Source organism: Macaca thibetana, chromosome 2 (assembly GCF_024542745.1).
Source record: "Macaca thibetana thibetana isolate TM-01 chromosome 2, ASM2454274v1, whole genome shotgun sequence".
In the NCBI taxonomy this organism is placed as follows: Eukaryota; Metazoa; Chordata; class Mammalia; order Primates; family Cercopithecidae; genus Macaca; species Macaca thibetana.
In genome coordinates, this window is record NC_065579.1 from 186,640,399 (window position 1) to 186,654,481 (window position 14,083).

Sequence of the window (14,083 nt, forward strand, 5' to 3'; positions counted from 1 at the left end):
TTCAGCCCTTATGAAAAGCAGTATGGAAGTTCCTCACAATATTAAAATTAGAACTACCATATTAACTCAGCAATCACACTTCTGGGTATATATCTAAAGGAAATGAAATCGATATGTTAGCTGAGTATGGTGGCTGAAAACCATAAGTCCAGAACTTCGGGTGGCTGAGGTGGAAGAATTGCTTGATGCCAGGAGTTTGAGACCAGCCTGGGAAGCATAGCAAGATTCTGTCTCTAGAAAAATAAAAATTCAAAAATAGTCAAGCAGGGTGGCATGAACCTGTAGTGTTAGCTGCTAGGAAGGTTGAGGCTCAAGCATCCCCTAAGACCAGGAATTTGAGGCTACAGGGAGCTATGTTCATACTACTGCACCCCAACCTGGGTAACAGAGTGAGACCCTGTCTCTAAAAAAAATTATGTCAGAAAGAGATCTGCATTCTCACATTCAAATATTCATTGCAGCATTATTCGCAATAACCAGGATATGGAATCAATCTAAATGTTCATCAACTGATGAATGGATTTTTGAAATGTGTCATTTATATGCAACATTTCAAAATGTTCCTTATATTTGGCTTTTAAAAGGAAGGAAATGTTGTCACTTGTGACAACATGGATGAACCTGAAGGACGCTGTGTTAAATGAAATAACCCTGGCACAAAAAGACAAGTATTCCTTGATTTCGCTCCTATGTGGAATCTAAAACAGTTTAATTCACAGAAGTAGAAACTAGAATGGTGGTTACCAGGGGTTGGTGAAGAGGGGACTGTAGAGATGGCAATCAAAAGACAAAGTTTCAGTTACCCAGGAGGACTAAGCTCTGGAGACCTATTTTACTGAGTGGTGACTATAGTTAACACACACTTGAAAATTTTAAATGTCCTCACCACAAAAAATAACTACATGAGGGGATCAATGTGTTAGCTTGATTTAAACCATTTCTCAATGTAGATGTATATCAAAACATTATATTATGCACATAAACATATACAACTTTTATTTGCCCATTAAAAAAATAAAACAGTGAAAAATCTGTAGATATATTTATGGAAGCCGAAAGATGAGTTATTTAATTATAATAATTTTTGTCTTTTTGTAAATAAATTTGTTCAATAATACTCCATTCATACAATGATGTTAACATTTCATAGGATATCATTTCTATAAATGATTTGAGTATCATTGCTCTACTCCATGCATGTGCATATGTATGTGCATGTCTTAAGGCAACCACAAAATAGTTCTACACATAATACTCAAATACATACATATAGACTAATTGCCATTCATATATTAGGGTGCTAAAACACACAGATACAAAGGAAGATAGGCAAAAAGTTACGCACAGGTCATCCTTTGCATCTCAGAAAGCACAGCACGATTAAGGCATTCACACTGCTCTGTAGATATAGGTGTAGACAATAACAATATTCTAGGTGTGTATTACAGGGATTATAGTTTCTTCAAAACATTGGCTAAGTTTATTCTCTAGACTGGGTGAAGAGATATATGAATATGTGTCATTCATTGACATATGTAAGGGTCTAACTGCCAGATGAAAACAGAAAATTAAATGTTAATTCTTGCTTTTCTAATTTTAAAGTAAATAAATGAACAAACCTGGCTGTCATCCAGGAATAATATAAGCTATAAATACAAGTGGAAGCAGAATCTGGAAAAAGCAGTTTAACTTCCCATTCTCTATTACCACCCTCACTATACACACACATAAGCATTTGCACACAGAATGATGAGCAAACAAAACCCACAAACATATACACATAGCTGTATAAAGAGCCTCTAACCTTTGCAACCTGAAAAAGTTGGAAGAAAAAGGGGAAAAGATGCTCAAATCACTGTCAACAGGCATGCAGTTTCTGCCCCAACCCCGAGATTAAATCCGCTTCCTAGATAACCAGCCCTCCAGGAAATTTGGGGAATTAAGGAAAGAAAAGACCTATATCCTGTTTCCTTTCTGGAATTCTGGGCAGTGGCAGCCTCTCAGGCTTTCCCTATATTACGATGGCATGAAATCAACAAGCAGACATGGCTGTGTGGCAGACTAGTGTGTCAGAGTGGCAATGTATGACTTTCAAGAAGCACTATCGAGTTTCTGGTAATCCTCTGAGAAGAAGAGTGAGTGACCATATTTTCAGATGTTACCAAGGGTAACATACAGAAAAAACTGCTCAAGTAGCTGGCATATTTGAGTTGCACTGTGATTGTGCAAGAGTAGGCCCCAAGAGATGCAGAATGAAAATTAAAATGTATGATAAGATGAGGATGAACATATTTCAGTGTTAATTGTATAGTAAGGTAAGGAGAGATGAGAATTACATACAATTTAATTGTGTGTTTTTTTTTCTTTTTTATCTCAGGTGATGTAAGTTTGGAAAGATATTGCCCAAAGACCAGACACATGTATCTGAATGTATAACACCAACCCAGGGAAAAGGACAGAGGGGAAAATAAATTTAGAATTTCTTACTGCAGATTAAATGTTTCAAACTGAAAGGAAATACCGTTTTTTGTTTTGTTTTTGTACTACCTATGTTAATTACATTTAATTTTAAAACACAGATGAGAAACCAAAATGAGGTAATTTTTTATATTTTAAGTTTATTTATGGAAAACTGGAATTCGGAGAAAAAGTCAGAAAACCAATATTCATATCTTTTAATAAAAGAGCCTACTCAGCAATAAACCTTTAGAAGTATAATCAAAAAATTTAAACACAGATGTGTCATTAATTATGTTATACATTCTGCTGTTTAGCTTATAAAATGTAAGCAAAACAATATTAATGGGACACTAAAAACTACAAATAAATAACATGAAAATATGTTTAAAAATAAAATTATCTGATTAGAATTAATTTGTAGGGACTGTATAATATGAAAAAAACATTTTAAATGTCTAGAAGCTATTTTATTGAGTTCAGTTCTAAATTTTCAGATTCCCCTTTTGGTTACTTTTTATTAGAGGGGGGCACATAATCAACCATTATTTTATCTGATTAATTGTTTTACTTGTCATTGATCACATTGCTAATTATTTTCATTTCAACAAGTTTAGGGCATTTAGTTAAAGACCAGTTGCACAGCAAGATTTAAAACTCTAGACAGCATACCTTAGAGCACCGTGAAAAGAGCATTACCTCCAGAGTTTTGTCATTCACTGCTAAACAAGGAGCCCAGCATGCCTGGATTATGTCAAGAGAAGAGAACCCAACCCAATATGACACATTAAGAACCACATATAAGGAGACAACTGAAATATCTATGTTTTCCATGATAATTTTCATCATGTTAATAATTCCAAGATATATTTAGATCTATAAGCATAATATTCTTCTTTGAGAAGCTAATATTTAAACTCAATGATATGCCACATAGTTTAACCATAGTCAATAGGCACAATAGAACTTTTCTATCATGATTCAAGAACCCATTTAATTTCTTCTTCCAGAAAGCCAGAAGACTGGTTGTCCAGAGTTCAGATCATTAAGTAGTGACTTGGGAAGATGTTATAGAAAATCCAAATGTACACATTAATAATGAGACTAAGTATATGTTTCAGTCTCTTGCAGTAATAAGCCATATTTGTTTATAACAGATTCTATGATTGGTTTATTTCCAGATGAATGGAACAGCCACCATCACTTCAATGAAAGGGAAGTCTGCAAACTCCACGTGTGGAAGAATGAAAAGTCATGAGAGATAAGGGAAAATATTTGGTGAAGGTAGTAGAAGGTATTCTAAAATTTAGCCTATTATAATAGAACCTTAATTTTTGTCCACTTTCCCAGAAGATTTAGAATAGCATTAGCAGCACCTTTTTTACAGCAACACATCTTCATGAACTCATGGATGATGTTTGTAGTAAAGTGACTACTTCTAATGCTAGCAAATAAGCAGATACATTTCAAGGACACAAAATCTAACATCTTCTTCAACAAATTTTTTTTCTGAGATTAAGAGGATTATGACCAGAATATTTTCATAACCCATTATATAGCTGTTGGTATTACTCTATTTTCACACTGCTATAAGGAACTGCCTGAGAGTAAATAATTTATAAAGAAAAGAGGTTTAATTGATTCACAGTTTCACATGGCTGGGAAGGCCCCAGGAAATTTACAATCATGGCAGAAGAGAAAATAGGCATGTCTTACATGGAGGCAGGTAAGGCAGGGGTGGGTGGAACCTGCCACTTATAAAACCATCAGAGCTCGTGAGAACCCATTCACTATCATAAGAATAGCATGGGGGAAACTGCCCCCATGATCCAATCACCACCCACCAGGTCCCTCCCTCCACAGGTGGGGATTGCAATTCAGATTTCGATTTGAGGTAACATTTGAGTGAGGACATGGCCAAACAATATCACTGTTTATACAGTCAATCTGCAGGTTTCTGGAGGGTCACTTACTTTAGACCCAGATTTTGTGCCTTTCTCCTAGAACCTTTAACCACTCCCTGGAATCATCTTTCTGTCTATCCTGTCTTCCAAAATACTTATTTTGTTACATATTGTGGGTTACTGGGGAAATATAAGCTGGACATATTTTCTTTCATTCCGCACCAATTGTGGCCAATTTATCCGATTTTACTAGGTGAACATCTTATTTTTACCAGATATCTCCTGGATTTTAGAGTTTGATACATTGCAGAGGTTTTCGTCATCTTAATTTGACCTAAAATCTTGTGGCTTTCTAATAGAATCCTTGAACCCAATGAACCCATCCTTATGTCTTATAATAGAATACTTTATAAAAATATCAGTCAGTGTGGTTTGTGTAGTATAATATGATGCCAAAATACTTCTCTTTCATAAACTTATAAATAAAAATGTTTTCAGAATTACCCATCATAGGAGGTTCATGGAGAAACCTTATTAAAGACCTACTCAATTTCAAGATAATTAAGTATATTCAATACATGAAGCCTAGTTAAATTATATAAAAGTAATTCAGTTTCAGAATATATTGGAATCCACTGTCTGTACTAGCCAATGGATCCTAAGAATGATTTTAATTTTATTTTGATGGATAGATTTGAATAGCCCTCTCTTTAAACTCTGCTTGGAGAAGTTTCTTAATATCAGAGAAGTAAAAAACTGAAGACCTCTTATCAAATCAATGTGTATCTACAAGGAAACTAATTACTTGCTACTCTTCTTGTTTAAAATTGAGGGAAAAACATATGATGGGGCTGACTCATTGATGTTCAAGGGTATTTGGTTCTACCATGTGAATTTGTATAACACTTGATATCCATATCAATTGTAACATTAAGTAAATGAAAACATACTGTCAGAGTAAAATCTTTGCTTCAGGTGGCACTAAATAGAATATACTGAGGTTTCAAACCATTGGCAAACAATATTGATTGTTTTGCTCATAGCCCATAGGAATTATACAAATTATACTCTTCTGCAGTAAACCTTCTTACCAGAGAATAATCTATTACAAGGACAGCACAAAATTTTCTTAAAAAGTGTTTATAATGTGTCTGAGACCTCCTCTGACTTCTACTTTAGTAGGATAATCAAGTAACTTAGTCAATAATTTGAGACGATAATTCAGATTTCTAAGGGTTTTGCTCCTATTATCTTACCCATGTTGTTGAAACATGAATGAGGCTAATTTTATACAGAAGCAATTGTTTTTATTAGTCTTAGAGGACAGGTTTACCAGTAATGGTTATTGCTTAACTGATAATGACATTAGTTAATTTTGAGTGCTAATTTTCTAGCATGCATTCTACAATTTCATGTATTTATTTTAGTTATTCCAAATCAATGATTTTTCATGCTAATTTAAATTTTTAACTAGGTCAGTTACAGTACTTTTTTTTTTTTTTTTTTGAGACGGAATTTCGCTGTGTCACCCAGGCTGGAGGGCAGTGGCGCAATATCTGCTCACTGCAAGCTCTGCCTCCCAGGTTCATGCAATTCTCCTGCCTCAGCCTCCTGAGTAGCTGAGACCACAGGCACCCGCCACCACGACCAGATAATTTTTTGTATTTTTAGTAGAGACGAGGTTTCACCGTGTTAATCAGGATGGTCTCGATCTCCTGACCTTGTGTTCCACCGGCCTCGGCCTCCCAAAGTGCTGGGATTACAAGCGTGAGCCACTGCGCCCGGCCTACAGTACATTTTTTTAAACTTTTATTTTAAGTTCACAGATACATGTGCAGGTTTGTTATTAGGTTGTTGCAAAAGTAACTGCAGTTTTTGCCATTATTTTTAACTCCTATTACTTCTGTGCCAACCTAACACATAGACAAATTTGTGTCATGGGTTTTGTTGTGAAGACTATTTTATCACCCAGGTACTAAGCCTAGTACCAATTTGTTATTTTTCCTGATCCACTCCCTCCTCCCACTCACCACCTTTCAAAGTTCCAGTGTTTGTTGTTTCCCTCTGTGTCCAGGTGTTCTCATCATTTAGCTTAAACTTATAAGTGAAATTATGCAGTATTTGGTTTTCTGTTCCTACATTAGTTTGCTAGGGTTAATGACTTTCAGCTCTATCCATGTTCCTGCAAAGGACATGATCTAGATTTTTATGGCTCCATAGTATTCCACGGTGTATATGTACCACATTTTCTTTATCTAGTCTAACATTAGTGGCCATTTAGGTTGATTCTATGTCTTTGCTATTGTGAATAGTGTGGCAATGAATATGCACATGCATGTGTCTTTTTAATAGAATGGTTTATATTCCTGTATTATTCTGTTTTCACTCTGCTGATAAAGACATACCTGAGACTAGGCAATTTACAAAAGAAAGAGATTTAATGCACTCATAGTTCCACGTGGCTGGGGAGGTCACACAATCATGGCAGAAGGTGAAAGGAATGTCTCACATGGCAGCAGACAAGAGAAGAGAACTTGTGCAAAGAAATTCCTCCTTATGAAACCATCAGATCTCGTGAGACTTATTCATTATCATGAGAACAGTACAAGAAATATCCACCCCCATAATTAAATTACCTCCAACCGGGTCCCTCCCACAACACATGGGAATTGTCGGAGTTACAATTCAAGATGAGATTTCAGTGGGAACAGAGTCAAACCATAAAATTTGCCCCAGCCTCTCCCAAATCTCATGTCCTCACATTTCAAAACCAACCATGCCTTCCTAATGGTCATCCAAAGACTTAACACATTTCAGCATTAACTCAGAAGTCCACAATCCAATATCTCATCTAAGACAAGGCAAATCCCTTCCACCTATAAGCCTGTAAAATCAAAAGCAAGTTAGTTACTTCCTAGATACATTAGGGGTACAGGCATTGGGAAAATACAGCTGTTCCAAATGGGAGAAATTGGCCAAAATAAAGGGGCTATAGGCCCCATAAATGTTTGAAATCCATCAGGGCACTCAAATCTTAAAGCTCCAAAATGATCTCCTATGACTCCATGTCTCACATCCTGGTCACGCAAAAGGCCACAACCAGCTGCTTTCGTGGGCTAGCACTGAGTGTCTATGGCTTTTCCAGGCACACAATGCAAGCTGGATCTACCATTCTGGGGTCTGGAGAAGAGTGGCCCTTTTCTCACAGCTCCACTAGGCAGTGCCCCAGTAGAGCCTCTCTGTGGGCCCTTCAACCCCACATTTCACTTCTACACTGTTTAAGCAGAAGTTCTCCCTAAGGGCCCCACACATGGCAAACTTCTGCCTGTCCATCCAGGAATTTCCATACATCCTCTGAAATCTAGGAGAAAGTTCCCAAATCTCAATTCTTGACTTCCATGCACCTGCAGGTTAAACAACACATGCAAGCTGCCAAGGCTTGGGGCTTGCACCCTCTGAAGTCATAACTCGAGCTGTACCTTGGCATGGCTGTACCTGTTCAGTCATGGCTGGAGCAGCTGGATCGCAGGGCACCAAATTGCTAGGCTGCACACAGCACAGGACCCTGGGCCCAGCCCTTGAAACCATTTTTCCTCCTAGGCCTTCAGGCATGTGATAGGAAGGGCTGCTGTAAAGATCTCTGATATGCCCTGGAGAAAGTTTCCCCATTCAGCTTCTCATTACTTATGCAAATTTATGCAGCCAACTTGAATTTCTCCTCAGAAAATGGGATTTTCTTTTTTATCACTTGGGTAGGCTGCAAATTGTCTGAACTTTTGTGTTCTGTTTCTCTTTTAAAACTGAGTGCCTTTAACCGCACCCAGGTTACCTCTTGAATGCTCGCTGTTTAGAAATTTCTTCCACCAGATATCCTAAATCATCTCTCTCAAGTGGAAAGTTCCACAGATCTCTAGGGCAGGGGCAAAATGCCACCAGTCTCTTCGCTAAAACATAACAAGAGTCACCTTTGCTGCAGTTCCCAAGAAATTCCTCGTCTCTATCTGAGACCCTCAGTCTGGATTTAATCATCATATAATTTTCAATATTTTATTTAAAGCCATTCAAAAAGTCTCCGAGAAGTTCCAAACTTTCCCACATTTTACTGTCTTATTCTGAGCTCTCCAAACTGTTTCAAACTCTGCCTGTTACCCAGTTCCAAAGTTGTTTCCATATGTTGGGCTATCTTTTTAGAAGCACCCCAGTCTACTGGTACCAATTTACAGTATTATTCTGTTTTCATGTTGCTGATAAAGACATATCTGAGACTGGGCAATTTACAAAAGAAAAAGATTTAATGGACTCACAGTTCCATGTGGCTGGAGAGGCCTCACAGTCATGGCAGAAGATTAAAGGCATGTCGCACATGGAAGCAGACAAGAAAAGAGAATTTGTGCAGGGGAACTGCCTCTTATAAAATCATCAGAACTTATGAGACGTATTCACTATCATGAAAAACAGCACAGGAAAGATCTGCCTGTATAATTCAAATATCTCCTACTGGGTCCCTGTCACAACACATGGAAATTATGGGGGCTGTAATTCAAGATGAGATTTGGGTAGGGACACAGACCAACCATATCACTTCCTTTGGATATATACACAGTAATGTGATTGTTGGGTTTAATACTATTTTTGTCTTTCGGTCTTTGAGGAATTTCCACACTGTCTTCCACAACGGTTGAAATAATGTACACTCCCACCTATGGTGTATAAGCATTCCTTTCTCTCCACAACCTCATCAGCATCTGTTATGTTTTGACTTTTTAATAATAGCCATTCTGACTGTTGTGATATATTGCATCTTAAACAATTGACAAAACTTCCTTAAGCTTAGAAGTCTATTTCTAATGTTAATACTTGGTACACTGTTTTTCTTATTAGCTAGACTATATTTTTTTTAATATGATATTGGAAAGAATTTTATAAAAGCCTTTTTAAGCTGTTTATCAAGTATTATTTCCATATCTAATAATTCTTGAATATTGTGAAGGACTGATTATATCTTGCTAGTCTTTACTATTTATTCATTTCTCCACATCAAATGACTCAGTAGAAGATGAATTAAATGATAAAGGTGAAGCTATCCTAAGTAACACATATCCAATAGATTTCTGAACTCAATTGTGAATTTAAATCTATCCTTCTAATTTTAGGCGAAATCTTTGGTGTTGGCATGAATTTCAGCCTGAGAACAATATTTAAACTTTAATTGTCCAAGGCTAGTTTTAATTTTATTATTCTGCAAGAAAAAATGCAAAACGTTCTTGAGTGGGATTTCCTGAATGGAGGGGAATTGCTCCAGAAAGTTGAAGGTGTGGTAGGATACTGAAGAGGTACAGAAAAAAACACAGGAATATGATGGGGCTGATTTTGTGACATATTTGTTGTAGAGTTTGGAGGAAAGAAAAAAATCCAACAATAATTTGAAATTTTTCAGTTTAACAAATAGATTGATGGAATTGCCATCAACTAAGGTAAGAAACAATGTGAATACAGCATATCTGGCATGTTATGTTTGAGTTGCTGCTTAGACCTTAAAGTGTATGTTCAGAAAAGACCACTGAATAATTAAGTCAAGAGTTGATAATAAAGGTATGAAGATCATGGGCACATAAATGTATTTACTGACATGAGACCAGATATATCACAAAGAGATTGAGTATACATAGAAAATAGGACTAAGGAATAAGCCCTGGACAACCCAATATTAAAAGTTTGTAATCATGCCATGCATATGCAGCTAACCATTTTCTGCATATTACTTCTCTGCAAGGAATGTCTTTGCATTTTCCCTTTGCTGATTAAGGTCATTTTTGAAAGTTAATCTCTCTCTCTCCCTTTTTCCTAACCAAGCCAGTACTATTATCTCCATATTTTCAGCCTTATTACAAACATATCTAACAGTAAAGAGTGAGCACTTAGTTTTTCTGTTGATATGTTATAGTTATTTCTTATTCATCAATTTTTGCAGCTTGGGGTGGATATTTGTAAGGCATCATAAAGCAGGAAATTTTTGTATAATCATATAAGAAAAAAATAATTTTTAAGAAGCAGTCACAATTAGTAAAGAAAAATTTTATCTCCTCGATTTCATGTTGAAGATTTAAAATTATCCTATCACCAAAATAAAAATATATCGTTGACTCTCCAGAATGAGATAACAATTTGTTATACCTTTGATGTTTGTAAGGACTTTATAAACACATGACTGTCATCCAGTTCAAAGACTGGAAATAGAGGCGCAAATTCATGTCACTTTAGTGCCAGCACTGGTAGGAAGTAGTGTGTGGTTATATGAGGATTACAACAAAAACAAGATGGACAGCACTGGTGGCCCAGAAAAGGGTCAGGTGGTTACAGTCAAAAGGAAAATGCAATTTGGAAGATTTACTGCTTAGAGTATTAAAGGGACTGTGGTGTTCCAACTATCATAGGAATGCCCCTCTCAGCTACCAAGACATAAGAGAAGAGTTAGAAGCAAGCATATTAACTATTTGGTTGCTTCATTCCAGTAAGCCAATTCTGCTGTAAGTTTCTTGGTGTCATGAGTGCTAAATATTATTGAGAGAAGGGAAAGTAAGTGGAACAGTTTTAAGAGTTTTATGCTCTTAGATTTATAGCTACCATTCTTTAAAACTTTGAATTTAAAAATAACTTTGGCCATGCACGGTGGCTCACACCTGTAATCCCAGCATTTTGGGAGGCTGAAGCGGGCAGATCACGAGGTCAGGAGATCGAGACCATCCTGGCTCGGTGGTTTCACATGGTGAAACCCCATCTCTACTAAAAAAAAAAAAAAAAAAAAAAAAAAGCCAGGCTTGGTGGAGGGCGCCTGCAGTCCCAGCTACTTGGGAGGCTGAGGCAGGAAAATGGAGTGAACCCGGGAGGGGGAGCTTGCAGTGAGCGGAGATTGCGCCACTGCACTCCAGCCTGGGCGACAGAGTGAGACTCTGTCTCAAATAATAATAATAATAATAATAATAATAATAATAATTTTAAGAGTATCTAGATGCTTGTTTTAGGGCTAATTATGCATACTGCTGAAAAAATGACATATTGATTTAATCTGTAATTAAACATAATATATGCATAAGATTTCTTCCTCAAATTTGCTAATAGTTTTAATATTCTTGATAGTTTATATGATAAATTTATTACCTGAAACTCTAATTATGTCTTTTAAACTTTTATTTATAAGTGTCTTATGTCTGCTAACTTTCATTTGTTTTAAACAATTCTTTGCAATGACTCATGCCTGTAATCCCAGCACTTTGGGAGGCCGAGGCGGGCAGATCACTTGAGGCCAGTAGTTTGAGACCAGCCTGCCCAACATGGTGAAATCCCGTCTCCAGTAAAAATACAAAAATTAGCTGGGCGTGGTGGCGGCGCCTGTAGTCCCAGCTACTCGGGAGGTTGAGGCAGGAGAATGGGGTGAATCCGGGAGGCGGAGCTTGCAGTGAACAGAGATCACGCCACCTGCACTACAGCCTGGACGGCAGAGCGAGACTCTGTCTCAAAAAATAATAATAAAAAATAAATAAATAATAATTTTAAGAGTATCTAGATGCTTGTTTTAGAGATAGTTATGCACAGTGCTGAAAATAAATCGTACAGATAATAATGAGACTTGTTGCCATAGGAAATACAGGGAAAGTGACAGTTGCTTTTTAGAAGCAGTTGCTATTCTTCTAATAGAAGATAAAATAACAAAGTATTTCTACTCCAAATATTTAGAAATAAATTGAAGATAATGTCATAAGTAAAATTTAAATGTCACCAATAGAAATTATTTATAATTACAATGTAAAAATATATTAAGAATATTTTATGAGTGATATTAAAAATAAAAAGTATTACAATCTTGCTATAAGTAAAAATACAATATTACTGATACACAGACACACACACACACAAATATATATAAAAAACAATTTTTTTCTAATCTGAGAATTATTTTTAGGACAATCACTAAATATAGTTAAATCAAATTGAGGTTGCATTATACTAATTTTGATTTGAAATAAGGTTTGATTACTTATTTTTAAAATATCAATATATTTTAAAATATCTTATTGTCAATCTTCTAATTTCTATTCACCAAATAAATAAATTTTTATCTATCAATATGTAAATATTAGACTTTAGCTTGAACATTTATGTTATACTAACCTATAATATAAAATTATGTTCATTTAAAATAATTTTTGGTATGATGTAATGTTGTGATTAATTTTTCAAAGAATTGTTCAAACATTATTATAGCACAATTTTCTATAGATTCAAGTAATTATTTTTATAAAAAGAATGTTTTTAATTGAAGAATCCCGTAAAATAGTATTACATTTTAAGACTGAAGATATAGTTTTCCTATTTTCTTTACAGAAAACACTACGCTTCTTGCTCTCATAATTTAGAGTTATCTCAACAGGGTTTACATTTGTATAGATTAGTGGGATGGAAAAAGGCTTGTTCTGCCTTGGAGAATATCTTGAACATGGGCATATAAAGGGATTATTATTGTCATTTCATTATGCACAGTCTTATCACATAAAAACTTATACTTTAAAAGTGTTACTCAATTTAAATCACTATTTAAACCATGAATCAAGAATATGAGATTTAATGTTTTCTCATAAAGTAGGAATGTACATTTGATATCCATTGTAATAATGAGTCTTTGTAAATTCTGTGTACTTGTGAGTGTATTATATACCTTAGAACTATTTACTGGTCTTAAAATGACCAATTGACATCAGCAAGATGGTGGAATAGAGGATCCTTCACCAAGACTCTTTCCACAAAAATATTCAAGGACAAGAAAACTATGCTGAGTTTACCAGAACTCAGGGAAGAGATGGCAGAACCTCCAGGCCCACAGAATTGAGAGAAGTCATGACTGGTAAGAAAAATGATAGTTTCAGACTGTCCCTTCCCCTTCAAGCTAGCATAATGTCACATGTAGAAAATTTCTCTAGGCCTAATGCTTCCAAGGTGAGAGGAGGGAATTAAAAGTTCATGTTTAATATTTCCATTGGTATGCAAAAATTCACAGAAAGTCCACTCTGGTTCTGTACCACGGGAACCACTGGGAGTGCCCGGAGGGCTGAACCACCTGGGGTTAAACACCAAACATTGACTGGTGCACAAATCTTGATGTCTAATATGTACTCTAATCAGTGGTGATATCACTCAAAAGAGACTCCTCAGGGCCATAATTGTGCAAGGGGCACAAGTTGTGAGAAGGACTGAATTCCTAACCAGATTTTGCACAAAGCCCAGGAGCTTATGTTGATACCTCTCCTGATGCAAAAACAACTAAGAAGTTGGTATTAACTTCTGGTTTCTGCTTAAGTCTTCCTCAGACTAGAAAACAATGACATAGCAGCAATATAGTTCAGAAGCTAATTTCGGATGCTCATTATAAGTCTCCTCCAAACCAAAAAACAATTACAGGGAAGCAATTAAGGTCCAAAGCAGAATTTAGGATTCAATGTTAACTACAAGTCTTCCCCAGACCAGGAAACAATGGCAGTGCAATCAGTTAGCTCCGGTGCAGTACTTTGGTTCTCATGACCACCAAAAGTTCTTCCCAGGATGACAAGAAACAGGTCAGCATTTATATTCCAATCATAAGTAGTAAAAATCTAATACCATCATAAAACACCTGCAAAAACTGGAAAAGGTAGATGTCTCCTCAGATACGCAGGTATCAATATAAAGAT